The 26,366-nt window shown below is 38.5% G+C and overlaps 1 pseudogene; it reads left to right on the forward strand.

Annotated features, from left to right (window-relative positions):
- The first annotated feature begins 2,217 nt into the window (after nt 1-2,217).
- Nucleotides 2,218-24,641, forward strand: LOC113187569 (TBC1 domain family member 9-like; annotated as a pseudogene).
- The last annotated feature ends 1,725 nt before the right edge of the window (nt 24,642-26,366 follow it).

Genomic DNA, 26,366 nt, shown 5'->3' on the forward strand with positions numbered 1-26,366 from the left:
TTGTTAGAAGCAAATGGACGTAAATTTTAAATATTATAGGAATTAACAACTTTATTAATTATTTGCATTTTAAAGACATCTTTATTGCTATTTACTCAATTTAAATTGAATCTTAAGTCACATGAATTAAAGGTATCTGAATCCATTTTTTAATTTTAAATTATAAGCATGCTAATTGATTTATAAGTTGATTTTGATATCATGTAATGCAGACATAATGTAAAGTATTATGTATACACATTTACAAATCAAATAAACAACAAAAAAAGTTTTTTGTAAGTGGAGCTCCAAAGGTTGTAAGTAATGGTATAAACACTTATCAAAGCTTTTATTTGATTTAACCTGTTTAGGAATTTAAGATAGTTAATTAAACTTTTAAATGATTTAAATATAAGGCAGGCCTGCTTTGATAGATAAGCCAGGTTGAAATCTGACAATTATGAGACACTGAAATAAAGTATTTCAGATTGCTGGCTTCTTGTCCTAATAATTGTGAGACTTACCTTTATCATCCCTGGAAAAACAAAAAATAATCCCTTAAAAGGCATAATTAAAATGTCCTTTATTAACTTCAGAATTTTTCTTATTTAACTTTGGCCAAAGACAATCTAATTATTTGAGAGAATAGGAGAAAGCCAGTGGTTTCCCATGATGAGCTTGCTGGTAAAACAATGAATTGCAGTTTATTAATTTAAGATTATGGAGATTCAGGTTTTAAGCAGAAGCATTTGGCATTGCATAACGGTTACCCTGTTTGTCTCACATGCCAAAGGTCTCTGGGTCGAGATCAGCTTGTAAAGATAACTTTTTTAAAGGGAGCTTTTAATTAAGGAAGCAAAAGAAAAAAATCACAGCTGAGATTTCAATTTTCTTCTGTCCTAATGCTGTAGGATGAAAAAGGTTAGCTCTTTTTTTATTCTTCCTTTGTCCACTCTTAAGAGATGCAGGACTGGTGGGGCAGGGAGGAGGGGTTAGAAAAAAGCCAACAAAAACCAAGTGGGGGAGAAGACTGGGGTTACTTTGCCATTCATTTGTGCACTTTGCAGGAGATTTGAAACTCCATTGTCATCCCTATTGCCCATGCCACTGGCACCTCCGACCTGCGCATTATTTCTTCTCTTATCTTGCTGGTCTAGCTCTGAGGGGTTTTGCCTGGGTGGGAGACCACCTGGCAATAAGCAATTAATATCCCCTTAGGGCGGGTAATATTCCATGAGTTTTTATGGGCCAAGTCTGCAATTTCCTGTCTGTCTTGCCTGGGGTTAGAAAACCTGTTGCTTCTGCAGCATGACGAGTTGTTGTAGGAGTGTACATATTTAAATTATAAAACTTGCTAATTAATTCTCCTATCACAGGTTTGAGATTTTCCCTGAATTCCTGGTTAGGATCCTCTCTCCCAGCATCTTAAATTCTTGCATCTAACTCGGCTGGTTAAGTTTTACTTTCAGCTAGATTTTCCTGTAGAGTTCTTGGTAGACAAAGAAGTGTGGGAGGTGGACAAGCTAGGCAGGCAGGCATTCTGACTGTATCTGCTTGACTTAAATCAACCAAGTTTGTTACCACTTTTAAGAATTATAGAAGTTGTATTCTCTTTACTGAACTGCCACTCTGATTATGATCTTAAGTGTAGCTGTATAGATTTTTTTTCCTCTTTTTAAAGTTTGAATTCCCTGTGTCTATGATCCCACCATTTGAAAGATTCCTCTCTCTCTCTCAGTAAGATATTCCATGAGCGTGGGCTTCTCCGCCCCCAGGAGGGCCAAGCACCCACCTGTAATTTTCCTTTTCTTCTGAATTCCTTGCAATTGGGGATCCCCTGTTCCAGGCACCAATATTTCATAGCCCGTGTGGGTGAGGGAATAGGTACCCATGAGAGGGATGGGCTAGGTGCAAAATGAATGCTATGAAAATAATATACCAGAAATAAAGAAAAAATAACAAAAATATTTTGAAAGCAGGGGTGACTGCTTGATCTGGCCAGAGGGGTCAGGCTTCTAACAAAGAAGAAACCTGTACTTGCTTTATTTATAGAGGTACAGATCCAAGAGGATCAGCAGGTATAAGGTTTCAGTGTGGGAGGAGTCTTCAAATCGCCTGCAAGTTTTAGTACTTGCTTCTTTGTGTGGCAGGGGTCTTGCAGTAGACAGGTTATTTGGCTCTTGGCAGGTTATGCCCATCTCTGGGAGGCTGACTGATCTTCTAAGGCTATGAGCTAAGATGGGCCAGTGTGATCTGGGCATTCTCCAACTGGGGGATTCTACCCAGGAGTTCCTGAAAGAGCAGCCTGTAAGGATTCTGGCTGTGGAAATGTACAGGACAGTATTCCTCTGGTGAGCAAACTCCTGAGGAGTAACAGGCACCCTTGTTTTCCACACTTGGAATATTCTGCAATTTTTCTGAGGAACCAGTAAGATAACTAATACATATGCAATGCCTAGCTGCTGTGGCAATGCCTGCATGAGGAGGCTCTGTGCTAGAGTCTTATCAGCCTCAACCTTGATCTCAAGCACTCAGCTCCTGGGAATAAAGGAGCTCTTGTTAGACAACCACAATTTCACCAAGCTCTGCAGTGCCTGAACCTGTCTAATTACATAATAGTAACTTGAGAGCTACACAAAGCTCCTAACATTGCACATTGCAACTACAGTATGTAACTGAGGAATAAGCTGCATAATGCTGTTAACTCTGTAACCTACCTAATGACACAATGAACAATAATGTACTATTGATGCCAGTTATCTAATGTAACCTATTGATATAAATAAGGCTGGCACCTTGGACAAGGGGCTACTCTGCCACTCTGCCTTTCTGTTATTCAGCCTCTGCACCTTGCTTCTGTCTCCTTTTGATTTCTTACAGCAGCCTCCCTGCCTTAATGGCTCTAACAAATCATAATTTATATACATATAGCCTCCAATACAGACTATATAGCGATATTCATATACTAAAAGGGTTATCATTTAGAAAAAGGAATTTGCTTCCTATAACACTCTAAAAGTAACAACAGAAAGGCATGTTTTAATTCAAATTAAGAGAATTTTCTAGTAAGTAGAATCATTTCCAACAATAGAATAATTTGTCTTGTGAGGTGGTATGCTTTCACAAAACATTTAAAATGGAGTTAGTTATTCTATCAGACAGACTCTCACCAGGAAGAAGCTAGAATCTCATGATATATAAAATCTTTCCCAATTCTAAACCCTAAGTATGATTGACTATTTATATATTGAGGTTTCTTTAAAATGACTTAATATTTTTAAAAAACAGTATCACCACTTAAGAAAACTTAAATTTTTTTAAAACAAGGTTTTAAGTATGTGCTAAAGACAGTATGCTAGACTCTTATCAGCCTCGACCTTGAGGCAGATCAGTGGGATCCAGGGGAAAAAGAACGAACAAAAAAGAGGAGGAAATACAGAATGAATTTAACAAAATTATGGTATGAGCATATATAAATATATCACAGGAAATTCTACCTTTATGTATAAATAAAAAGTGCCAATCAAAATAAATGAATGAGGGCTGGGGTTGTAGCTTAGTAGTAGAACACTTACGTTACATGGATGAGGTACTGGGTTAAATCCTCAGCACCTAAAAAACAAATAAACAAAGGTTAAATTCTTTTAAAAAAATTAAAATAAATGAACAAGCAAAAGGAAGATCAGTAGAAAAAAGAGAATGGGGGAGGGGAACTGGAACTGCAATGGAGTAAATCAAATTCCATGCATGTATAACTTTGTCAAAATGAACCTTTACCAAGTATAATTATAATGCCCTAATAAAAAAAATAAAGATAGTATACAAAGAATCCACAAAAAACAGCATTTCATTAAATCTTATTTTCAAAGCTTACCAAAATTCTGCTGGGTTGTATTCTCATCTTGAATTGCCACATACTAGTTTGCTGGAGTTGTCTATTTACTCTTGGAAAACTCTTGCTTCTTTCCTTCCTTTTGATTCAACTTGATAATATCAACTACAACAGAGAAAATGCCATAATTATTTTCATTTTAACTTACTGACTAAATTACTCAAGTCTGACTTTTTTAGTTAATAGATTTCCTATGTCCCTAACTTCTCTTTTGAAAGCACTGTCATTAAGATGTTAATAATGATGAGATAAAAGCCCAAATCCCAAGCCTTTTTGCTTGGTGTTCTGAAGAAAGTTTTTGTAGGAAAAGTTCAAAGTAATAGCCTAAACAGATCTACTAACAAATGAAGACTTCTACTGTCCATAGCACTTGTTTCCCTAATAAATATAAATAAGCAAAAAGTCATTTACAAAAATTATTCATACTGTGCTTACTTTCATAATCACAGAACTCTCCATTTTACAATGATGACCACCTTTTATTAAAAATATAGGCAGTCAAAAACTAAGTAAACCATTCAATTATAGACCAAAATTTCTAAATCTCAACTGAACAAATATTTATTGAGTATGTACTTTGTACAATGATTGTATATGTAAGGCTATGCTGTAATAGAAACAACAAAAGTATAATATAATCCCTGTTCTAAAAGTATTGATGAAATAGATGTGCAAATAACAAATGTAAAATTAAATTCCAGCACCGATGTTGAGAGCCACAGCTGAAGGGGCCCCAGCAAACTTCCAGCTGCCAGCTGATTGGCTCCTCTGCAGGGATGCTCATTGGGCTGTTTCCCCGCCCTTTCAGACCAGGGAGCTGCTCATTGAGGGACTCTTTTGGCTCCACCCACACAACCCAAACAATCTGCCTCAAGAGCAGGAGGAGTGGGGGGTTGAGAGGCTTGTGGGAAGCCAGTAGTAGCAGTTGGGCTCTGAGGGAATTCCTGAAGAGCTTGTGTGGTGCTGCATGTGTTCTAAAAATAAAGTTCATTTCTGCTTGATAAGTGGCTCATGAATTTTGCCCAGCCAGACTGCAGCACACCATAATAAAGGTACAATATTTTTTAAAATGCTACTAGTTCACCTCCTCTAGCAAAGTCCCTCAGAGTTACTTTACTTTTCTTTCTACATTGACTCTGTAATACTGCTCATTATTTCCAAAAAACACTTTCAAACAACTCTAGGATAATTCGTAAACATCACATTGTGCTAAAATCACAACAGAATAGTGTGAAGATCAGAACACTAAATGTACTCCAGATTCCTATTTATATCTGGTTAAAGGATACTAGAACCCAATAATACTTTCTCTAGTCCTAACTCCAATATTAATTTTAAGTTTATAAAGCAAATGAATCAAAGAAACTGTACATACATAATCAACAACTTCATAATAAAACTTAACAATGATTAACCTCAACTATCTTTTCCAAATTGCTTTAAGTACAAATAATCTGACTAGAATCAATCTTTTCTAAGTCAGAAGAAAATATAATAGATTATAAGGATCAATGCTAATATATTGTGGCTCCACCTCATCCATCTGTAATCTTTAAGACCCTTACTCCTATTCAAAGAATTATTCACATAAAATACTTCAAATCTCCCCAGAGTACTTTGTTGTTATAATGGCTCACATAGTATATAAAAACAAAATGCAGTGCTTATTGTGTACCAGAAACTGTTCTAAACAGTTTGTACCTGCATAGTGACTCATTTAATACTTACAACAAACGTATGAGGTGGATAAACTATCACCTTTTAACAAAAGAGACACAAATACTTTGCCCACATGTCACATGGTTGGTAAGTGAGAGAAGCAGCAGCATCCCCACCTGAGACAGTATGGCTCTGAATTCCATGCTGCTCATCACTAGTAGTATAATCCTCAAGGGGGTTATTATGAAGAAAAACCAAAGCAACACATAAAAAGCACAGTCCAGTGCCTAGGACTCAATAAATATTGTTAAAGACTTTCTTACATTTAGGTCAAAAGAGTCTTTCTTTCTTTCAAGCATTTTACTGACTAGCAGTGAGACGAGACTTGAAGGCAAGCAGATTATTTCCGATAATTTAGTTAATTCCCACACTGGGTTCTGACCCGTGGCAATCCTAGAACACAAGAGTTCTTGACTTTTGACCAAGAGCTTTCCAGATTAAACCATAATGAAAGAGAAACAACAACAACAAAAAAAAAAAAAATGGAAAGAACTGGCAACTAAAAGAATGTTTTCAGGCCGAACACTATCCTAAATATCATCCTTAAAAAGCTTACACCTCTAAATCCACTAGTCAGGCATTTACTTTACAAATCTCTGAAATACTGCATGAAAGAGAAAGAGCAGACAGATCTGATTACATCTAATACCACAACTTGAATTTCGATAAAAATGTAATTTGGGGCCAGCTAAACCAAACACCCAAAGGCTGGGGCCTCCATAGTGTCAAATCTAAATTTTTAACGGCTCATTAATCTTATCTTTTTTGGTCCTGGGGATTGAATTTAGAGTTCTCCACCACTGAGCCACATCCCTAGCCCCTTTTTTGTATTTTATTTATAGACAGGGTCTTACTGAGTTGCTCAGCGCCTCGGTTTTGCTGAGGCTGGCTTTGAACTCACGATCCTTCTGTCTCAGCCTCCCAAGCCAGTGGGATTATAAATGTGCGCCAAGGCGCCTGGCTAGCCAATTCTTTTTATGTAATAGCACCAAATCAGGCCACCCTTCTTATATGTGCGGGACCCTCCGCCCCTTTCCCCCACCCCGTGCTCTACCTGGCTTTTAGCGATCCACGTAAATCCCTCGGTTTTTATTATTTCCTTTTTCTAATTAGCTAATAACTTTGGGGCCACGATAGGGAGAATGTGCTTTTCTAGACACACCTAATAACACACGTCTGATGCGCTCCTTGCCTAACGATTATTCTCACAGAGCTCCAGGGCCCGGGGGCGCCCGTCAGCAGCCAGTAGGCCTGAGCGGCTGTGCCCAACAAGCCCTGGCCGGGAACCACTCTTCTAAACCCATCACAGACCCAGCTGGGTCTTAGGAAACCACAGCTCCCCCAGTTCCCACTCCGATAACGCCCCCGGCGAACACGCTCGAGGGAAACCCGCGGAGTTTCCCTGACAAAGAGCGGGGTAACCGGCCAGTGGTGGCGCCCCTCTGGGGGACACGAGGGTACACGCACCCCAGGACCCTCCAAATCTCCGGCCCGCAGCGTCCCCGTCCCCACGGCCCCTCGTCAGAGAGAGCCTCCACTGAGGAGACGCCGGAATCCCTAAGGCTGGACTCCGGCACCCGGGGTCTAGCTCCGGGTGCCCCTCTGGACCCCCAGCTCGGTTCCGCCCACCCGCAAGAAAACTCGATCCGCAAACGCGGCCAACGGCCCCCTTCCCCCACAGACCGCGCCACTTGGTTCCACCCACACCTCCCCCCTCTCCTACTCGGTCCAACTCGACCCCTCACCCAAAGACATATCGATTTTGTCGAGGTTTTCATTGGTGCGGGCTTTCAGTGGTGACGACATCACCAACCGGGTACCAAACCGGCTCAGGGGTGGAGATGTCGCGCTGGAACAGTCAGCCACTTCTCACTCATGCAGGCACTCTAGCTGCACCTAGGGAGCGCGCATGCGCGCTGGCCTCCTCGCCCTCCCACCCCGGCAGCCGGCGTGGAAAGGGGCTATCGAGACTAGCTGTTGGCAAGAGTGACTCACGCCAGCGCTAGCTCCCAGCAGACCTCGCCCGCCAGGGCGAAACAGCAGAGCCCCTGCCCTGGGCGCTGGTCGGGACCGCGGCTTTAACAGTTCGTCTTTCGGCCCCAGCTGGGAGATGCTAGACCCTGAGCACCTTAAAATCACACGTTTTAAATGATACCATGATACTCCGTGTCCATCGGTCCTACTTGTGGAAAGACACGCCCCACCACCGCCGCCGTGCTTCGGTACTACCTTAGTAACACCTCATCTTCCTTGAGAGTGAAAGTGCCTCTACTTATTCAGCTGCGTTTTTCTCTAATTCATTTGCGCTGGGAATTGGTAGGATTCGGGTTTTTTTTCCTAGTTATTCCTATAGAAAAACATTAATAATTGATAAATTCTTGCATAATAACTTTTCCTCTGTTTACAACATGTGATTATTTCCCTTCTAACTTCATTTTTCTCCCTCAAAGCGCTCATGTGGAAGCATTGGGGTTATTTTATCCGTATAACAATTTAAAGCTATCTCAGACATTTGCATCTGAGGAAAAACAAACAAAAACCCCAAACTAACATTGGCAGCTATTCTGTCCACCAAGAAATCGCGATCATCTTTCCAATTCCTAAAATTTCTTTAATATAGAAACAATCCAGAACTTTGCGAGGACCTAAAGTGTCTCAAAACCATGGTAGCCTATGCTTAATTCACAATGTTGTCGTTTCCAACTTCAGCAGCAATGACACAATTGGATATTTTTTTGCTTGGGGATCCCACATCTTTAAATATTTCTTATTTTGTACATTGAGTTTGTTAATAACTTATTTTCCAATGTTTATTAACTACAACAAAACCCATCCATGTCCCATCTTCCCTTTCCTTGTCTGAATTCAAAGCAGAAGGTTGCAGTGATAACTTTGGAGTTACCTTAATAATAAAACTACACATGAATGTTCTTTGTAACTGTAACATGAATAAAACCAAGAGCCATTCCAGGGAGTTGCCACTTAATTGTAAGCAAAGAACCATGACATTTGTGTGTGTGTGTGTGTGTGTGTTTGTGTGTTTGTGTGTGTGTGTGTGTGTGTGTGTGTGTGTGTGTGTGTAAGCAAGCCTGGATAGTCTTGAAAAAATGTAGAGTGTTTATTAAGCTTTTGGAAATTTCATAAGTAACTCTTTATTCTCAAAGATCAAGTTGGCTTTTTTCCTCCGGCCAAAAATATAACTATACAGGAAGAGTGAATCAGTCTAGGACACAGGGGTCAAGGAATAGAAGAAACTTTAATCTTGAAGGAAGGTTTTTTTTTTTTTTTTTTTTTTTTTTTTTAACTAAGAAAGACCCTAGAAGGGATGAAGATGTATCTCAGTGGTAGAGCACCTCCTTAACATGTGTGAGGCCCCAGGTTGTAACCCTAGTCCTGCAAAAAAAAAAAAAAAAAAAAAAAAACCAATAATAATAATAAAATTCAGCTTGTCAAGAATAATAATATAGATTCTCTTGGCACAGAGATTTTGTTTGTTTTCTTTGGCAGAAGGGTCTTGATTTTACTACTCCACCGTATAACCTCCACCCTTTGCTGGACTGCTAACAACTAGGGAAAGTGGGTTGTAGACATAAAAGTCAGTGGAACACCTAGGTTTTATTGAGTGATATCTTTTTCACTCACTTCAGTCATTCATCATGTGAATGACTTCTGGGCCTTATACTCCTCTTCAAAACAAGAAAGTAGTGTTACTCATTATATAAGTTATACTAAGTAAGTTATTTTTAGGATTCCTTACAGTTCTAAAACTTTCTTCTCACAAGACACTTTCCCCCACATTAGCCTTCTAGCCTTTCTACATTAGAAATAACTTCTACAATTTCTGTTCACTTCTAGGAATAAACCTTAGGTTAAATTCCAATTTTATGGGCTGGGGTTGTGGCTTAGCATGTGGGGTTGTGGCCTAGTATGTGGGAGGCCCTGGGTTCAATCCTCAGTACCACATAAAAATAAATAAAAAAATAAATGTATTATGTCCAACTACAACTAAAAAATAAACATTAAAAAATTTCCAATTTTATGTAAGAAAATTAATGTACTTAATAGTTAGAAGCATTTTGTATGTTATGTATTTATAGGACAGATAACAAAAATCCTAGATATATAAAAATCCTCCCCACCATTAATATAATATAGATTTCCTTCTCTTTTAGTCTTCTGATCAAAACTTAAGCCCTAACCCAAATATTAACTCTAAAAAGACATGCCTTAATATTTTCATTAAGCAATTCTTGCTGTTGTGTTATGGACTTTCAAGTTTCTGCCTGGGCTTAAGGTCTTGGAGTCTCAGAGCAATCTTCCTAGAATCCAAAGGGAAAAGCAAGGAAATAAGATTGAGGCATTATGGGTAATAGTAGGTTTGATTACACGACAAAGCAAAACAAAATAGCAACCTGAAAAACACAACAAAATGAAAAAGGAGACAAGCCAAGAAATCAGAACTGGGCTTGTCCAAGAAGTCTTATCAGCCAGCAATAAGTGCTGGGGTTAAAGTATCAACCCTGCAATTTTTCAGGGGCATGTGTCTCAGCTATTAATTTAATCATATATTCATCAAGCACCAGGTAATAGGCCTTAGAGCTAAAATGGTAAGCAAGATGGATACAGTGCCTATCTTTTCACAGCTTGTAGAGCAAAAGGTAGTTTCTAAGCACCTACTATGAGTAAAGCACTATGCTGGACACAGGAAGACAGCCATTTGGTAATTTCATTTTAGTGAAAACAAACAATTCAATTCAGTCACCCTTTTTAGATGCTTGATTTCATAGTGTAGTAGGACAGGATTTAGGATAGTGGGGAAAATAAAGGACCCATTAAATTTGGATTTCAGATTATAATGAACAATTATTTAGTGTATGTCTCAGGTTTTAGATAAACCATATTTTTTATAACTAGACTGTTTTATGAATATTTTATTTATCTGAAATTCAAGTTTAACTGGGAGTCATTTTTATTTGCTATATCTGGCAACCTTAACAACATACCATACCTTCCTATTAACACTTAATATAGAAATCTACATTCTCTCTGACCAGCAGACTACCACTGGAGCCCAGGCCCAGCCCAGACCACCCACTCCAGCCCACACTGGACCCAGGCTCACGGTAGGCCTGGGTCTACCCTTCCACAGGTGGAGCAGACACCCACTAAAGCCTAGCCTCTGGCACAGAACCACCCCTTCTGACCAGCAGACTACCATGGGAAGTCAAGCCCAGTAGCCCAGATCCACCCACACCGGACTATATGGGACCCAGGCTCACAGTAGGCCTGGGTCCACCCCTCCATTGGCAGACACCCGCTGGGGCCCAAGCTTTGGCACAGAACCGCCTCTTCCAACAAGCAGACTACCGCCGGAGCCCAGGCCTGGCTCAGATCCATCCACACCAAATTGCCCAGGACCCAGGTCCAGGGTAGGTCCAAGTTCACACCCCCTTACCTGGAGCCTAAGCTTAAACCATTTCCATCTTGGGACACTGCAGTCATTGCCATAGCCTTCCCCACACAGTAGCCCCTAAATTTTTGACAGCAGACAGGGCCCAGAAGTAGCTGCATATTAGAGCAGGCATCCCAAAGGGAGTGTGAGGCCCACCCTTTCAGCCCCATCTCTGGAAGACATTGCTTCCATCTTGGGGCACCTTAACTATTATCTTGAGTTACCTTGGCTATTGCTGCCATCACCTTTAGATGCAGTAGCATACATTGAGGGACACCAGCAGGGTTTGGAAGCCCAACATCAAGGTGAGGTACAGACAATCTGCATGGGTACTATAAGAATATAGGGAAGAAACTGTAATATCTCAGATCCACACTTCAAGAAAGGGATACACATAGACAACATTAAAAAACAAGGGAGGAAAGTGCCCCAAACAAACCAGGACACTATAATAACAGAACCCATGGACAGTGAAGTTGATGAAATGTCAGAGAAGGAGTTCAGAAGGTTCATAATTAAAATGATCTGGGAATTAAAGAATGACCTAAATGAGCAAATACAGGCAAAAATTGATCACTCCAACAAAGAGAAGAGAGAGTAAATATAGGTAGCAAAAGATTACTTCAAGTGAGAGATAGAGACTCTGAAAAAAAAGAAACAGAAATCCTTGAATTGAAGGATACAATAAATCAAATAAAAAACTCAATAGTAAGCATAACCAACATACTAGATAGCTTGGAAGAAATAATGTCAGATAATGAAGACAAAGTACACAATCTGGAAAGTAAAGTTGATCACACAGTGAAGAAAGTTAGAAACCATGAACAAAACATCCAAGAATTATGAGACAGCATCAAAAGACCAAATCTAAGAGTTATTGGTATAGAGGAAGGCACAGAGTTTCAAACCAAAGGAATGCACAATCTCTTCAATGAGATAATATCAGAAAATTTCCCAAGCATGAAGAACGCATTGGAAAACCAAATACAAGAGGCCTACAGGACACCAAATGTACAAAATCATAACATATCTACACCGAGGCACATCATTATGAAAATGCCTAGCATACAGAATAAGGAGATAATCTTAAAAGCTGCAAGAGAGAGGAATCAGGTCACATATGGGGGGGACCAATTTGTATCTCAGCAGATTTTTCAACCCAGACCCTCAAAGCCAGGAGATCATGGAACAACATATACCAAGCTCTGAAAGAAAATGGATACCAACCAAGAATCTTATATCCAGCAAAACTAAGCTTTAGATTTGATGATGAAATAAAAACCTTCCATAATGAACAAAAGTTAAAAGAATTTACAAGAAAGCCTGAACTACGGAACATCCTAAGTAAAATATTCCAAGAAGAGGAAATGAAAAACAATGATGAAAATCAGCAGAGGGAGGGATTACACTAAAGGAAAGTCTAATCAGAGGAGAAACCAAATTACATTAAATATCAAAAATAAACAAAAATGGCTGAGAATACAAATCATGCCTCAATAATAACTTTGAATGTTAATGGCCTAAACTCATCAATCAAAAGACATAGACTATAAAGACTAGCAGATTGGATAAAAAAAGAAAAGACCCAACAATATGTTGCCTCCAAGAGACTCATAGAAAAAGACATTCACAGATCGAAGGTGAAGGGTTGGGAAAAATCATACCATTCACGTGGACTGAAGAAGCAAGCAGTGGTTTCCATCCTCATATCAAATAAGATAAACTTCAAGCTAAAGTCAATCAAAATGGACAAAGAAGGACACTATATTCTACTCAAGGGAACCATACACAAAAAAAGACTTAACAATTATAAATATATATGCCCCAAACAATGGAGCAGCTATGTTTTTCAAATAAACTCTTCTCAAGTTCAAGAGTCACATAGACCACAACACAATAATTTTGGGTGACTTTAACACACCTCTTTTGTTACTAGATAGATATTCCAAACAAAAGCTGAACAAAGAAACTATAGAACTCAATAATACAATCTATAACTTAGACTTAACTGACATATACAGAATATTTCATCCTTTAACGAGAGAATACACTTTCTTCTCATCAGCACATGGATCCTTCTCTAAATAGACCATATACTATGCCACAAAGCAACTCTTAGCAAATATAAAAAAGTAGAGATACTACCCTGCATCCTATCAGATCATAATGGAATGAAATTAGAAATCAATGATAAAATAATAAATAAAATCCACTCTAACACCTGGAGATTAAATAATATGCTGAATGAACAATGGGTTGCAGAAGAGATCAAGGAGGAGAGTAAAAAAATTTTAGAGGTGAATGAGAACACAGATACAGCCTATCGAAATCTCTGGGACACTATGAAAACAGTCCTAAGAGAAAAGTTCATTGCATGGAGTTCATATTAAAAGAAGAAAAAGTCAACAAATAAATGACAACAATACATCTAAAGCCCTAGGAAAAGAAGAACAAATCAACACCAAAAACAGTAGAAGACAGGAAATAATTAAAATCAGAGCTGAAATCAATGAAATTGAAACAAAAGAAACAATTGAAAAAATTAACAGAACAAAAAGTTGGTTCTTTGAAAAAAATAAATAAAATTGACAGACCCTTAGCCATGCTAATGAATAGAAGGAGAGAGAAAACTCAAATTACCAACATATGTGATGAGAAAGGAAATATCACAACAGACAACTACAGAAATACAGAAGATAATTAAAAATTATTTTGAAACCTTTTACTCCAATAAAATAGAAAATATTGAAGGCATTGACAATTTATAGAGACATATAATTTTCCCAAATTGAATAAGGATCATATACACAATTTATTTTATTTTTTATATTTATTTTTTAGTTTTAGGTGACACAATATCTTTATTTTACACTTATGTGGTGCTGAGGATCAAACCCAGTGCCTCATGCATGCTAGGCGAGCACTCTACCACTGAGCCACAACCCCAGTACCTATATACACAATTTAAACAGATCAATTTCAAGTGACGAAATAGAAGATGCCATCAAAAGTCTACCAACCAAGAAAAGCCCAGGACTGGATGGATACACAGTAGAGTTCTGTAAGACCTTTAAAGAAGAACTAATACCAATACTCTTCAATTTATTTCAGGAAATAGAAAAAGAGAGAACACTTCCAAACTCATCCTATGAGGTCAATAGCACCCTGATTCCAAAACCAGGCAAAGATACATCAGAAAAAGAAAACTTCAGGCCAGTATCTCTAATGAATATAGATGTAAAAATTCTCAATACAATTCTGGCAAATCGAATACAAAAACATATCCAAAAGATTGTGCACCACAATCAAGTGGGATTCATCCCAGGGTTGCAAGATTAATTCAACATAGAGAAATCAATAAATGTAATTCACCACATCAATAGACTTAAAGATAAGAATCATATGATCATCTCAATATATGCAGAAAAAGCATTTGACAAAATACAGCACCCCTTTATGTTCAAAGCACCAGAAAAATTAGGGCTAATAGGAACGTATCTCAACATCATAAAGGCTATCTTAGCATAGGCTAAGTCCCAGGCCAACATCATTCTAAATGGAGAAAAATTGAAGGCATTCCCTCTAAAAACTGGAACAAGACAGGGATGACCTCTTTCACCACTTCTATTTAACATAGCTCTTGAAACACTGGCCAGAGCAATTAGACAGATGAAAGAAATTAAAGGGATACACATAGGAAAAGAAGAACTCAAATTGGCACTATTTGCTGATGATAGGTCCTATACCTGGAAGACCCTAAAATTTCTACCAGAAAACTTCTAGAACTAGTAAATGAATTCAGTAAAGTAGCAGGATATCAAATCAACACCCATAAATCAAATGCATTTCTGTATATCAGTGACAAATCCTCAGAAAGGGAAATGAGGAAAACTACCCCATTACAATAGCCTCAAAATAAACAAATACATACATACATACATACATACATACATACATACTTGGGAATCAATGAAAGAGGTGAAAGGTCTATATAATAAAAATTACAGAACCCTAAAGAAAGAAGCCAAAGAATACCTTAGAAGATGGAAATATCTACCTTGCTCTTGGATAGGCAGAATTAATATTATCAAAATGACCATACTACCAAAAACACTATACAGATTTAAAGCAATTTTGATCAAAATCCCAATAAAATTCCTCATAGAAATAGAAAAAGCAGACATGAAATTCATGTGGAAAAATAAGAGACCCAGAATAGCTAAAGCAATCCTAAGCAGTAAGAGTAAAGCAGGTGGCATCACTATACCAGACCTTAAACTATACTACAGAGCAATAGCAACAAAAACAGCATGGTATTGGCACCAAAATAGATTTGTAGACCAATGGTACAGATTAGAGGACACAGAGACAAACCCACAAAATTACAATTATCTTATATTAGAAAAAAGGTGCCAAGAACATGCATTGGAGAAAAGATAGCCTCTTCAACAAATGATGCGTCGAAAACTGGAAATCCATATGCAACAAAATGAAATTAAACCCCCATCTCTCACTATGCACAAAACTCAGCTCAAAGTGGATCAAGGACCTAGGAGTTAAACCAGAGACACTGCACCTAATAGAAGAAAAAGTAGGCCCAAATCTCCATCATGTCAGATTAGGCCCCATATTCCTTAATAAGACTCCTATAGCACAAATATTAAAATCAAGAATCAATAAATGAGATGTATTCAAACTAAAAAGCTTCTTATCAGCAAAAGAAACAATCAGAGAAGTGAATAGAGAGCCTACGTTTTAGGAGTAAATTTTTACCACACGCACATCAGATACAGTGCTAATCTCTAGGATATATAAAAAAAACTCAAAAATCTTCACATCAAAAAAACAAATAATCCAATCAATAAATTCACCAAGGAACTGAACAGACACTTCTCAGAAGATGACATACAATCGATGAAAAAATGTTCAACATTTCTAGCAATTAGAGAAATACAAATCAAAACTAGTCTAAGATTTCACCTCACTCCAGTCAGAATGGCACCTATTATGAAGACAAACAACAATAAGTGTTGGTACGGATGTGGGGGAAAAGGTACACTCATACATTGCTGGTGGGACTGCAAATTAGTGCAGCCAATATGGAAAGCAGTATGGAGATTCCTTGGAAAACTAAGAATGGAAACACCTTTGACCCAGTTATCCCACTCCTTGGTCTATACCCAAAAGACTTAAAAATAGCATACTACATACAGGGACACAGCCACATCAATATTTATAGCAGCTCAATTCACAATAGCTATACTGTAGAACCAAACTAGATGTCCTCCAGTAGATGAATGAATAAAGAAAATAAGGTATATATACACAATGGAATATTATTCAGCATAAAAGAGAATAAAATCTTGGCATTTACAGGTAAATGGATGGAGTTGGAGAACATAATGCTAAGTGAAGTTAGCCAATCCCAAAAAACCAAATGCTGAATGTTTTCTCTGATATATATAAGGATGTGATTCATAATGGGGTTGGGGTAGGGGAGCATGGTAAGACTAGGCAAACTGTAGATAGGACAAAGGGGTGGGAGGTGAAGGGAGGGGGCATGGGGGTAGGAAAGATGGTGGAATGAGATGGACATCATTACCCTAAGTACATGAATGAAGACACAAATTGTGTGACTCTACTTTTTGTACAACCAGGGATATGAAAAATTGTGCTCTATGTGTGTACTGTGAATTGTAATGCATTCTGCTATCATATATAACAAATTAGAATGAATTAAAAAAAGAAAAAAATGTATTTAAATAAGTAAATGTAAAGAATAAAATGATAAATGTTTTGTGAAAGTCTTATTGACTTTCGAAATTAGAGAAATAAGGGATAACCCTTTCCCCCAAATCCCTATAGAGCTCATTGCAATGATGACTTTAAGGGGATAGTCTATTATTTATTTTATTGGACAAAGCAGCTGTCTTCCTTCCCATTCCAGTCTTCCACTTTGGTGACAAGCCAGGGAATTCTGTGCCCTGTATTGTCATATATTAAGGATGCAGATGGGAACAAATTTGATGTCAGTGACCCAACACAATCCACAACCTGGCTGCTCCTGTGTTCTCACCAGCAGTGTTTACTCTCCATAAGACCAAAAGAATCAAGTGGAGTCCTCACTTATCATTTGATCACTAAAAAGAGCCTCATGGAAGACCCGATTATGACCAGCACTAAAGCTCCTGCTAACAGAAGCAATAGACACCTTTTCCCTGGCTCATCTCCTCCAAGATTGTTTTATTAAAACCAGAGGCATGCTAGAAGTGATGGCACATGCCTGTAATCCCAGGGGCTAGGGAAGCTGAAGTAGAAGGATTTTGAGTTGAAAGCCAGCCTCAGCAACAGCCAGGCACAAAGCAACTCAGTGAGACCCTGTCTCTAAATAAAAGACAAAATATGGCTGGGATGTGGTGACTCAGTGTTTGAATGTCCCTGAGTTTAATCCTCAGTAGCCTCTTCTGAAAAAAAAACAGGGGCTTGTTTCCTATTAGCTCACTTACTTCTAAGACCAATTCTTTAGAATGAAGGCCCTCATTGGCATTGGCTCAACTGCTTTCCATACTTAGAAAGATGAATAGCTTTGTTACTAGAGTATGATAAAGACTCATCTATTTTCCCATAAAATTCCCAGGCACAACTACAAATAATCAAGCCACTTGCTTAACATCCTCTCATCTTAGTTAGGGACCATGTCTTCCCCCAGCACAAAACCCATTCAGCAGGTGCTCAGTAAATGTCGAATAGTTGAAAGAATTAATTTTATGAACCAAAAAATTAATGTGAAAAGTTTTTATTATTTATAACACAGATTTATAGACTGCAGAAGGATTACACTATTTAAGAGGATGGGAAAATGACTACAGAATGGTCACGAAAAGCCTATGCACGTATAAACTTTTAAGGATGAGAGGATTTTCCACTTGGATTTGAAGGAAGCAATGATAAAGAACAGCATGGGCAAAGCCCCTGAAGGGAGGAATATGAAGAGAATTATAGTAAATAACTTTGGGATGGTGAATTATGGAGAAAGTTAGGAAAGAAATTCAGACCTTTTTTTTCCCCCTGTGAATAATTAAGAGGTATTGAAAGTGCTTTGTAAAGGGATTGATATGTTCGAATCTATTTTTTCTGGCACATTAATTTGCCACTAATGCTTGAGATCATTTGGAATAGGAAAAATTGGAAGGAGAGAAAATGAGCATGAGAGAAATATGTTCTCATGCCTCTGTGTTTATATATTACTTTTTAGACTGATGCTATGGTTATTGTGCATAATTACATATTTATCTTTCATACTTGAGAAAGCTGACAATTATTGTATCAGAACGATGTCTTTGTACTTCATGTATTATGTGTTTATTTCCTTTCTGTTTAAATTTTTTAAATCTTCAGAAATTTCCATGCTATATCCTTATGCAAGGGTTTTGCCCACTCTTCCAGCATAAGTGGTGTTTGGGAATTGTCAATCAAAGAGAAGAGAATTGAATCTTTTCAGCTAAGGTGGGTGGTTCTCAACTTTCATCACACATTGAACTCATCTGGAGAGGTTTTTGAAACCCCTCAATGGCCCAAGCCACAACCTGGATCAATAAAATTACAGTTTCTGCGAGTAAAATACAAGTATCAGGGTTTTTCCAGCATCATCTGGTAATTCCAATAACAACCAAGGTTGAGAATCACTAGTTTGGATTCCTTCTATTCACCTGAAAAGTCTCCATCAAGAGATAAACCTTGGCTTTCTGTACTTTCTGATCACAATGTGAGCTGCTTCCCTCAACCACACACTCTACTGATGTTCAGCCTCATTTCAAGCTCCAAGGAATGGAGCCTACTGTCTACCGATGGAGACCTCTGAATCCATTAGTGAGTGAAGGCATTGTGCTATGACTGAAAATTCCAAATGACATTTTTGAATCTGTTAAAAACATAAAGGTGCCAAATGCCTGGGAGGTCAGGTGTCTCCCAAAGAGGCAGAAAATCAGCCAGTGGCCTCCTGGTGGGTACCCTTGATGTTGTGTTGGACTTTAGTAACTCCAGTTACTGAATCCTGTACCAGACTCCAGACTCCCTGCTCTATTGGACCATTGCCTATGGTGGCTCCAGGAAGGAAATCAATGAACCCTGGGAATGGGTGGAGCAGAATTTACTGCAGATGCTCTCCATCTTCAAAAACAAAAATGATACTACCATATTGGTGAGAGGAAGGATATAGGGCATCATTGCAGAGTATTAAAAAATCAATGACGTCAGTGGCCCCTGACTAAAGAAAAGGTACAAGCAGCCCATGACCTGGTCAAACAACAATTAGCGGAAGGACATATACATCCTTCTGTATCTCCCCATAATACTCCCATTTTTGTCATCAAAAAGAAATGCGGTAAAAGGAGATTACTGCAAGATTTAAGAACCATTAATAATGAAATGGTCATTATGGGACCTGCTCAATCGGGGATTCCTCAATTGTCTGCTTTGCCAAAAACTTGGTATGTTTTAGTTATAGATATTAAAGATTGTTTTTTTTCAATTCCAATTCATCCTGAGGATAGTCCACATTTTGCATTTACTATCCCTGCACTGAATTATGAAGGTCCTGATCAGAGATATGAATGGAAAGTACTCCCTCAAGGAATGGCTAACAGCCCAACTATGTGTCAAATTTATGTTAACAAAGTAATCCAGCCACTTAGAAATCAAAATCCTGAACTACAAATATTTCACTATGTGGATGATGTATTATTAGCACACAAAGCTAAAAACACATTGCTAGAATGTTATGCCACACTTATAAACTTATTAAAAAAGTATAATCTAGAGATAGCAATAGATAAAGTACAATTAAATTTTCCAATTAATTATTTAGGAGTTCTATTATCCTCGACCATGGTCCAGCTACCAAAAATTCAAATACGAGTAGATCAACTCAAATCACTTAACAACTTTCAAAAGTTATTAGGAGACATAAATTGGATAAGGCCTTATCTAGGTATACCAACAGGAGAGTTGGGACCTTTATTTGATATCCTAAAAGGTCCATCAGATCCAAATTCACCCCGCATGTTAACACCCGAAGCAAGAAAGACATTAAAAATAATTGAAACATATATGGAAAATATGCATTTGGATAGAATTGATATAAGTTTGTCTTTATTATTTATTGTACTACCAACAAAAAATATTCCTACAGGAGTATTTTGGCAAGAAGGTCCATTATTATGGATACATTTATCTTATTCTCCTAACACTATTCTTACTAGGTATCCTGAGGCTGTAGGACAATTAATACTCAAAGGAATAAAAGCAGCAAAGGGAGTGTTTGGAATTTCTCCCAATAAAATTATTACTCCATATACTATGAATCAAATTGATGAATTAGCTAATGAGTTAAATACTTGGGCAATAATCATGTGCAAATCTAATGTTTCATTTGATAACCACTTACCATCTAATCCCTTATTGTCTTCTTGGTCATTGCATCCTGTAATTTTTCCAAAAATGACAAGAAAAACACCTATCATGAATGCTCCAAATATATTCACTGATGGGTCAAATAATGGTACAGCAGCAATAGTTACACCTGATCAAACTTTTACATTTTTAGTACCCAAACAATCAGCTCAAAAGGTAGAGCTTAATGCAGTATTACAAGCTTTTGTGATGTTTAAAGATTCTGTATTTAATTTATTTTCCGATAGTCTGTATATAGTTAATGCTATAGTATCCCTTGAAGATGCTGATAGGATTTCCCCTTCCTCTATTGTTTTCTCTTTGTTTTCCACTATACAAAGTCTAGTCTGGGACAGAAAAGATCCATTCTTTATAGGACATATCAGGGCACATACAGGATTGCCTGGAGCCCTTAGTTTGGGCAATGATTTAGAAGATAAAACTACACATGACATACATATTTTCTCTACACTAGAAGAAGCTACAAATTTTCATTAAAAGTTCCATGTCAATGCTAATACTTTACAAAAGCATTTTAAAATAACTAAGAAACAAGCTAGACAAATAATAAAACAATGTCAAAATTGTGTGACCTTTTTACCACAAGTTAATCTTGGAGTCAATCCTAGAGGATTGATATTAGGTATCCATATTTGGCAGATGGACATCACACACTTGCCAAAATTTGGAAAATTAAAATATTTTCATGTTACAGTTGATACTTCTTCTGGATTTTTGATGGGTTCCCTTCATGCCGGAGAAAAAACTAAAGATGTTATAGCTCATTGCTTACAAAATTTTGCCACTGTGGGCATTCCAAAACAGTTAAAAACAGATAATGCCCCTGGTTATACTTCTACCTCTTTTAAACAATTTTGCTCAACATTTGGCATTACTCATATAACAGGAATCCCATACAATCCACAGGGACAAGGCATAGTTGAAAGAGCTCAAGAAACTATTAAAATGTACGTATTAAAGCAAAAAGAAGGAATTGGGAAGGGGTATATATTCCCCAAAGATAAACTTAAAATAACTCTTTTTACTCTAAACTTTTAAAATTTGGATTCATCAGGACTTAGTGCTGTGGAAAGGCATATGTGTCCAAAAAATGTACATAAGCCCAAGGTACTTTGGAAGGATATTCTAACAGGATAATGGAAAGGTCCTGACCCAGTAATTGTCTGGAGTCGGGGGTCTGTTTGTGTGTTTCCACAGGAAGAACAGCAGCCGATTTGGATTCCAGAAAGATTAACTAAAGCGATTTCTACAGACCAAAAAGAAGATGATTTGGCTCAAATCCATAACAGCTGATATCCAGAACTCCAGTTTGGCTACCCTTACATCTGCGACAGAACCAGGATGCTTTTTTCAATATCTATTTTATTATTTCCCTTTCCCACATCATAAAGTTCTATCTTGTTTTTTGAGCTCATATAGACCTAGGTTAATGTTTTGCTGATCAGTTCTATTTTTTGACTATAGAGTTTTTAAACATTGCAATGGAGATTTCACCTGTAAAAAGTTATAAGGCCTTTACTATTATGTTATGTGTTGTGTGCACACTTGTGTTTTATGTTGTATGTTTGTACGTATGTATGTCCATATATCATATATGATGAGCGCTCATGAAAAAATGGATCCAAATATTTTTTTTTATTCACGTGATTTAAATGGTTTAATTTAAATTGGGTAAACAACTGTTGAGGATTGTTTTAATATGTGAACAAAAAAGGAGGTTAACAGATCTGTTTGTTTACTTTCACCTTTCCTTTTCATTATATTTAATAATTCACTTCAAGATAATGTAAATTGTTAAGAAAATTTTTTTCTTTTAGTGCCTTCTGGAATGTTACATAATTTTTTCTTTAGCCATTATTGCCAGAATTCATATCTTCATCCCAGTGCCGGTGAAGACAAAGATAAAACCAATCTACAGCTTCTGCAATAGCCATCACTGAACTGCTTGCACAACTTGCCTGGACTATGTATCACTTGTATGCATTGTGAACTCACCTGTATGCATTGTGAACTATCTGTTGGTGCAGCAACTTGTGGTAGTGTTGGGGTATTTTTGCTGATGATGTCATCGGTGGTACAATTTTTCCAAAAGGAGCCGTCAATTGGCTTGGTGTTATCTTTCTCCCTTCTGCTTGTCATGATCGTTCAGCTAAAATTTGGGGGCCAACAGAGGTGAGGCAAAGAACCTCACCTCTCCCCCCCCCCCCCCCGCTGGTACAAAGACCTATCCACAGGTGTGGCTGTTTACTGGACCGGTAGTCAGTGACAGGTAAGATCCAATTGCAATTGTACCAACCTAAGACAGGAGGCTGATGCTTTGAGGTCAGCTCATCCGATAATGGGTAAGGACCATATGTACTATTGGACAACCTAAGGCAGGCATGGTCCCTAAGCCACATGCTTGTTGTTTAAACAGAGAGGGGGAGATGTTGAGAGCCACAGCTGAAGGGGCCCCAGCAAACTTTCAGACTGCCAGCTGATGATTGGCTCACAGCGGCCCCAGCAACTTCTAGCTGATTGACTCCTCTGCGGTGATGCTCATTGGGCTGTTTCCCTGCCCTTTCAGACTACGGAGCTGCTCATTGGGGGACTTTTTGGCTCCGCCCACGCAACCCAGCCAATCGGCCTCAAGAGCAGGAGGAGTGGGGGAGGTTGAGAGGCTTGTGGAAAGCCGGTGGTGGCAGTTGGGCTCTGAAGGTTTTCCTGAGGATCTGTTTTGTTTGGCCTGTGTGGTTCTAAAAATAAAGTTCGTTTCTTTTGACAAGTGGCTCCTGATTGTGCCCAGCCAGACTGCAGCAGAAGATGATGACATAGAAAAGTTTAAAGAAGTCATTGTGAAGTTTCATAGGGTGTTTGGGATGCCTGAAGAAGAGAAGCTCATCAACTATTAGTCTTGCAGCTACTGGAAGGAGAAAGTCCCCTGGCAGGGTTGGATGTGCCTCAATATTAACCACCTGTGCTTCTATTTTTTCTTTATGGGGAAGGAAGCCAAGCTGGTAATCCAGTGGGTGGACGTACTCAGCTTGAGAAGAACGCCCTGCTGCTCCTATCTGATGGGATCAAAGTAAGCACACATTCCAGTGAACATTTCCTTTCCATATTCTTCAACATCAAGGAGACATGCAAGCTGATGGATAAGATTGCCAACACAGCTAAGAGGCAGTTCTTAAAGCAGAGGCTTTGAGCAAGATGATCCCTGCCCAACTCAAAGAGAAGAAGAAATCTCTTAAGAAGGTTGTCTGTTCTGCAACATGATCTTCATGGAAGCCAAGAGTGAGAGATACTGTGCCCTTTTCCAGCTGCCCAAAGATGAAAAATTAGATGGCTACACATACTGTGCCCTCTGGACTGCATTTAACAAAATGCATATTTTAGGCTAAATGTTTGTCTCTACAAGTTATATCTGCTTCACCAGCAAGGAGGAAAACCTATGCAGCTTCATAATCCCACTCCAAGAGGTGACCATTGTGGCAAAGGCTGATAGCTCCAGTGTGCTTCCCAATCTTCTGTCCATCAGCACCAGGAACAGGATGACCTTCCTATTTACCAATTTGAAAGATAGAAACTTTCTAGTGCAAAGGAGCTCAGATTTCCTGAAGCAGACAACTTCCAAAAATATACTTGGACAAAGAGTTTGCAGGAAGCTACAACAGTTCAGATGATTAGGTGTATTCTCAGCCCAGCAACCTTATTTCCTCCACCAGAGAAGCATAAGCTCAGATGAAGAGCTTAAGTTTAACCTGAATGGCAACAGTGTCCTCATAGCCACAGACCCTAATACCATGTATCAGGGGCAGTCTCCTGAGGAATTCAACCAGAAATGGGCCAAAGAGTTTTTGAAAGAGCAAACTTGGAAGATTCACTTTGCTGAGTATGAGCAAAGGATGTGTATGTACCCGACAGAAAAAAAACCTGAGAGCTGGTGTTGAAGGGCATCCCTGAGAGCATATGCTACCGGGTGAGCTCTGGCTGCTACAGGCGATGGCGAGAAGCACTCCCTTGGGGCAGATGGAGGACTTTGAGCTGGAGGACTCTTTGCCCCGCGATAACAGGGCCTGCACCTCCTTGCTGACCTTTGATGACCTACACCAAGGACGACAGCTCCATGTTCTCCTACTCGTGTGCTGAGTACCGGCTGGCACAAAGGACAAGCTGCACTGTGAGAACAGCAGGGAGGACACGGAGCTGGTGCGCAGCTCCGTGTGGTCAAGGCACACTAGCGCTGCCTGGGAGCACACGCTGCACGTGGTCTGGGACTGGGCCATCACCTTGGAGCAGTTCCTGGCCTCGCTGCTCACTGAGCCTGCCCTGGTCAAGTACTTTGACAAGCCCATGTGCATGATGGCCAGGATTATCAGTGCAAAAAACATTTGGGTAATGGGCAAGCCCCTCAGTCTGACTTGGGTGCCTGTGCTGAGGATGGGAGAAGGATATGTTTTGTGCTGGGGTCTCTTTTTCTTTTAAATTAAATTTTTGTTAGTATCTGGCTTAAAGCCTAGTGTTTCATAATGTAAGACAATAAAAACTTTTGAGAAATATTTAAAACACCTCAATGTAGACATAGTACACTCTTGCTGGGGGAGGGCGTTCCCAGAATACCACATATTCAGTGAATTCTCAAAACAGAAAATTCTGTCAGTGACCATATATTATAACTTATTAATATTACCTGTTGAACTGTACCCATTGTTTAAAGGAAACAATGCTGTTAATGCTAAATAAGGTAGCAGTCGTTTGTGTATTGTGAATTAGCAAGAACTTTGGGAAATAATTCATGCAAGACATGAAACTTGCAGTAAATCATAAATTATTATAATTTTGAACTGTTTTTGGCAATAAAACAGGCAGCATTTGGATTCTCCATGTTTTTAGAGTGGAATGGAGTGGGTCATGTTTCTGACTAGTGAGGGGCCTCAGGTGACTATCCTAAAGATCCACCTGTACTTTTACTGGGGGCTTTCTGAGAAATACTTCCTCTCCTTACCAACATGTGTGCTGTTTGCATAACCCTGGTATTACAATGATCTTGTATTATGAAAAGGCAATCATTTTTAAAAAATTGAAACACATATGGAATATGCAAAATACCCCCCAAAACTAGGTGGTAAGAAAATGCCTAAGATTTGAAAGTCTGTGATTCAACTCAATGCATTTATTTTGCATACTATGAAATGATAGGTGAAAACGTGGCCTTCACAAGGTTACATAGCTTGTTAGTTGTGGTGCCAAATATAGAACACCAAGCTCCCTTTTCTCAATTCATTGTGGGATCTTATAAAACTTATCATAGAAGTAGACAGAAGACTAATCACATGGCATGGGAATGTGGACATATTTGTGCTCATAGCTCCTTGTCTCATCTCCAAAAATAAATGGTTGCATATGGAGAAAACAAAAAGCCATGAACCAGAGCTCTAGTGCACTTACTCCACGGTATTATGATAATAAATTATAATGCTAATGCAATTACAGTAGAATTATAGCCTTCCCAGCACCTAATAGAGCTGTGTGCATATTTTTGAGAAAGATGGATGGGCTGGCATCTTAGGCTGCAGAAGTAAGATCAAAAGACTCCCATCCCTGATCCTGCCATTGATTTTATAGCACTCTCATTAACATGATACCTCTAATTCCATTCCTCTATCATTCCTCAGAGGTGAAGACACAGTTTTAGAGTGTAAATAATTAGATCCTTATAATCTAAGGTGACAAATATTCCATGCCTCCAATTACCATGAATCAGGACACATAAATCAAAGCCTCTGTATAACAAATTAAAATAAATTTTAAAAAATCAAAGCCTCTTTTGAGGATGTGTTCATGAGCAGGAAAACATGATTACAGAATGAACCT

Source organism: Urocitellus parryii, chromosome 2, assembly GCF_045843805.1.
Source record: "Urocitellus parryii isolate mUroPar1 chromosome 2, mUroPar1.hap1, whole genome shotgun sequence".
Classification (NCBI taxonomy): domain Eukaryota; kingdom Metazoa; phylum Chordata; class Mammalia; order Rodentia; family Sciuridae; genus Urocitellus; species Urocitellus parryii.